The 5,444-nt window shown below is 36.8% G+C and overlaps 1 long non-coding RNA gene across 1 annotated transcript; it reads left to right on the plus strand.

The window, feature by feature from the left end:
- The first annotated feature begins 1,124 nt into the window (after window positions 1–1,124).
- Window positions 1,125–2,797, plus strand: LOC128017373 (uncharacterized). The gene is made up of 2 exons (XR_008184427.1): window positions 1,125–1,654; window positions 2,112–2,797. It is a non-coding gene; the product is annotated as an uncharacterized LOC128017373 (long non-coding RNA).
- Window positions 2,798–5,444: the final 2,647 nt, after the last annotated feature.

The following is a 5,444-nucleotide window of genomic DNA, read 5'->3' on the forward strand; positions in this document are numbered from 1 at the left end:
ATTAATTATAACAGTAGTAAGTCAAGGGGACACATATTGCACAGTTTCTTGAGCCAATTAAAGTGAATAATCTGAGGCACATCCTCATTACTAGCTCTTTCTGAAATGCTCCTCAATGGAAATAATACTGGCCCTGTAGAGACCCTTACAACTTCTCATGTGTCAAAAGAATGTCTTTGTGTAAAGAATTTTGTCTCTTCATGGTTTAATTTCCACAATTGAATATGGCAGCATTCCTGTTCATGACACATGTAACAATTTTTTTCTGTTGAAGTAAAGTGGCCTGTATTTAAGAGTAAAAGCACGTTTCCCTTGAATACTTTGATTTATATCGTCCGGCCAGGATGATTAGTTCCAGAATCCGCTTGCCATCACCTTGAAGTTCAAACTGCACATAATTATTTTTGGCTTGGAAAAATAGTATAAGAACTCTGTTGCTTTTGCCAGCTCTGAGTTGCCTAAACGCAACCTAGTAGCAATTTTCTGCCTGACAAAATATATATTTCATGATCTAAACTTTCAGTTTCCATTTTTAAGAAAACATTGCAGGAAAATAAAAGTAAATTCAAATCCATTTTTATTAATTAAAATTATGAATGTATTAGAAAAAAAAACCTTCACAGAGAAAGAGATCTGTTGTGGCCTGCCAGTCAGTATGTGTCCTGCAATTTGAGTGATGATGCTCATGTGGGGGACTCTGATTTAATATCCTGTCATGTCCTGTTATCCTTTTTTTACAGGTGCCTTTTTCCAGTTGGACAGGATGATTCATGAAACACATCTTTTTTTTGTATGATTTTAAATAATAAATTGAATTTCGCCCATCTATGCCCATGCTAAATGAATAGGCCTAAATTTTTTGTAATGATTATTTTACTTTCTTTTATGTAAAGCACTTTGAATTACCATTGAGTACGAAATGTGCGATTTAAATAAGCTTGCTTTGCCTTGCGTCATGTGCCCGCCCCAGCTTTTATCAAATTAATTTTAATTTGTGGCAGCAATAAATATATTATTTTATGCATATGTGTAGTAATTTCCTATTTCTCCGTAATGTCTAATTTCTCCGTAATTTCTTGTTTGCGTTTATAATTTTTTTTTTCCACTCCGCGGCTGCCGTAGACTACTACGCCATCATTTATTTACGTCGCGGCAAAAAAAGAAAAAAAAAAAAAAAAAAAGAGGAAAAAACACAATGTGAGAGGTTACCTGCGTGGACGTTAAAGATGGACAAATGTAAACATAAAAGTGGGGCCTTAAAGAGAATGTGGAGAAGTTAGTCACGACAACAAAAACTACCCAAAAATAGACCGTTTTTTTGCCGACCTAACGTAAGGACAACCACAACGTCGAAAGTGAGAGGGAAGTTTTGTCAGCTAATATCAGTTGCACGTCTTTGGATGAGAACAACAATGCAGCTGACAGCTTGATGAGGTGCAGAGAGTCGGGGAGCAAAGAAGCAGTCGCAGACGAGCCAAAAGCTGGATATTCGGTGGGAAATATGTCAAAAAATTTACGGAGCACCATGTCGCAAAACAAACTATCGGGACGGGCAATTCTCTCCATCGAGAATGCACGAAGCTGTGAATTAAACACCACGTTCATCGTGGATGAATTTACCGAAAGAAAGGCCCGGAGAATGCAACTAAAATGAGTGAGTAGTTTTGTGTTTTTACATTTTTGGCCGCCGTGCCAAGATCAGTAGCTTGAAAGTGTTTAAAAAGTTTTATTTTTTTATTTTTTATTTTTTTCACACCTGGCATCCCACTCGAAGCGGGGCTATAAGGGGGCCCGTGAAATTATTATTTTTTTGCATATGGGCCCGGGACTGACACAGTGCTACAAAACTGCACTGTGCATATATGTGAAGACATAATTAAAAAAAATTATATATATATCCTGAAAAACACACCATTAGTCAAAAGTATAGCAAAGACTATTTTAGCACAACTGTTTAAAAAATTTTAAACAATAAAAAATATTTTCTGAGCTATATATATATATATATTTCTATATATATATAGATGGAAAAATAAAAGTTGACCAGATATTTTAAAATAATTTATTAAACAAATGGCACCTGTTTTATAGAATGAACCATTTTTTTTTAGATCTTCTGTAAAAACTTCTAACTGACGTCAGTTTAAAATCACACTGAAGTAACAACAGAGAGCAGCTCAACCCAACACTGATTCAAGAACCCAGAGCCACGGCTCACTGAAATCTCCAATAACTGCAGATATGGGACCGAGTGTTGAGGCATTAATAAAATGTCCCAGTGATTCAGTTACCTCAGTTGGAAAACCTGACAGAACTGCACTTCTACACCACGACGCTAAAAGAGAAAAGTCACCGCACTAGACTTGGAAACATCTTAATGAGGACAGTCTGACATTTGAAGACCTCACCACCCTACGCCAGAGCACCCAACCTCTGCTCAAATGAGGAATACACAGCACCATGCCTGACGAGATAGCAGAAAGGCCAGGGTCAGCAGGTTTTGATAAGATTAGGGGTAACAATGCATGCCCATGTGACCCAGCTGCTCATTTGATTCAGAAAGCAGCCCACATCTTAGCTTCTACTGGCTCCGTCTGATAAGAATGTGCTGCTGTGTCTGAAATCACTCACTCATTGACTGTTCCTTATATAGTGAATGGCACGTATTGCACTGTATGGTGGAACGAGTTACCAAAATGTGGATGGGATGCTGATGTAAAATGGAACGATGATGAAAATAGCATTTACATCTAATGAATTATTCAAATAAAGATGAACAAAACATGTAGTTTGCAAATGGTATGATACTGTGTGTGTGTGTATTTACAAATGTACTATATATCATGTTAAACAATCAATTTTGTTCACAATGATTAATAATAGCAGATATACATTGTCAACTTTATAAAGAATTGTACATTATTCAGTCTATGCTTTATACAGTCACAGACGTTTGATCTGATCAGACCTACAGGAACCTGAATATCTGAATCACCCACCAAATTATAATTTCCAGTTCAACTGATAATTAGTCATCGAAGAAGATTTAGCATTAAGATGAAAAATAAATCAACAACTTATTAGCACTTGTATAATTTTGGCTAATGCATTATCACATTAGTAGGTGTATACTCTTTGTACAATAAAAATAAGAGTTTATTTTGGATATAGAATCATACAGGGCAATAAACTGTTCACTAAATAGCAAAAGAGAGTGATATATGAGAACTCATAATAGAGATAAGAAGCTCCTACCATCCTAAATTGTTTGCAAAATGTAACTTTTATTTCACCATTATGCCAAAAGCCAGACATTGATGAACACTCTTTCACAAACTCCCTTTCCTTTCATTCCTTTCTTCCTCAGCGCTGCTTTTCTCTTACTCTAATGTGTCACACTTGTCCTCTCTCTAATCTTCGTCTGTCTTGGAAGCGCCCGCGGGGATGTACAACAACCATTAAGAGTCTCTGAAGAGCTGCTTCAGTCTCTCAAAGAGTATGTGAGGGTGTCCATACACGCGTTTTCAGAGGTTAGCGGTATATCGTGAGTGTCTGAGAGCTTAATCAATTCAAACTCTTCTCTCCGTCCTTCTGTTTCTGTCTTAAGAGTGTTTGCTGACATGGTTATCAGTCGTGATGGTTAAGTCCTTCAGACACTCTCTAGCTGAAAGCCACATCAGCAAGAACTAGTTGAAATATCGGTCTGTGATCGAGCTCTTGAAGGAATATTCTGGGTTATTTGCCACTGACTACGTTTACAAGCTGTTAAAATTGGGGTTATGGTCGGGTTAAGGTCACTATTTGGGTTTCTGAAACATTCGGGATAACCCGTTTACATGCGTGAGCAGAGAGAGTTACTCCTGTATACATGGAATGTGTAATCAGTCGCCAATATCCCGATATAAACGGTGACGCACGATTAGCGTCTAGACGTAAGAAGCAATATGCGTCATTTCCGATTCTTCTTCCTGTATCCAAAGACTCAAAAGACCAAGATTCCTTGCGAATAGAACATGCGCAGAACACACATTTTGATGGGGATATGCCGAAACGCGTTTACAAGAGCAAATATTCGGGTTAGAAAAGGGGTACCCCAGGTATAATATCCCGGTTTTTAAAAACCCGGATATGAGCATATCCGGGTTTTTGCCGGTGTTTACATGGCCGTGCGCGACCGGGTTATTGCTAATAACCCGGTTTTGAACGGGTTATTGGCTGCATGTAAACGTAGTCACTGAGTTGAATGGGAATGCTAACAGAGAGCAAGTATATTGCAATTCTATGATGCAGGCTGTTCAAACAAACAGCGAACTTTTGAAAGTTTTAAATCATTATTTTCTGAAATCAACCGTGTACACATCATCAGATAGTAATTAGACTATAGCAAATAAACTGTGATAATGTGTGAAATGCTGAAGGGGTCTGATTAAATTTTTGTTTGACTGTATATCCAAATTTATCTGCATAGATACAGTAAAATTGCATAGGGCAATATATACCATAAAGCTAATCTCAGCTGCTTGATTACTTGTATTGTCATGATGTATGAGAATTATAAACATCGACGTCTGAATTTCTGAAATTCTGATTCTGAAACAATGTGTATGATTAACAGTGCTATAGGAATAACATTGATTATATCTTATACTAGTATTTTATTTATTATTATTGGTATTACTTTTAAAACAGTATGATAAAGATGCAATGTGCTTTCAGCTTTCCTGCTATGCTTTCTTCACTTATGTTTTACTGTAAATTAGTGATCGACCGATGTATCTGTTTACCGATATTTTTCCCGATATTTAAGCATTTTTCCATAATCGGGTATCGGTTTTGTAATATCGGATTCGCCGATTTACGGCGCCATCTTGTGGCCGTTTTGAGATTTCCGCCATTGCAGCCCGGGCGTCTGAGGAGATCAGTCAACAACAAGTCAGTGCACAGGTAAATATATGTTCTACTTGGTTTGCTTAAATTAATCAACTTTATTTAACATAACAGACATGCACAAATGAGATCTGAGACATAAATTCCTGATATAGTTAATTTATGCAGCTTGTTTCTAAACAATTGAGACGAACTCATTGAGTCACGTAGTGTAATTCATCATGTCCTGCCCCAATAAAGACGTATCTTTACATGAATTAAATAAAACAGACATGAATGAGTGCATGTTGAAAATAAAAGCGTTGAATTTAATTCTCTATCTGTTGTATTTGCTCACCATTAGTCTAGAAGAGAAAGTTTGTTCATATTGCTTAGCAACTGACGGATGATCTGGAGGCTTAAGCACGGCCACTGAATGAAACTTTTGACAAGATTATCTTGTTTAAACACCCTAGATTATATTATCATTTACTACATAACAATTATTTCGCTAATACACATAAATATAGCCTACCGCTTTGTGGAAATTAATTATTATCTCCATGCGCGATCGCGGT

Source organism: Carassius gibelio, chromosome A7 (assembly GCF_023724105.1).
Source record: "Carassius gibelio isolate Cgi1373 ecotype wild population from Czech Republic chromosome A7, carGib1.2-hapl.c, whole genome shotgun sequence".
Classification (NCBI taxonomy): Eukaryota; Metazoa; Chordata; class Actinopteri; order Cypriniformes; family Cyprinidae; genus Carassius; species Carassius gibelio.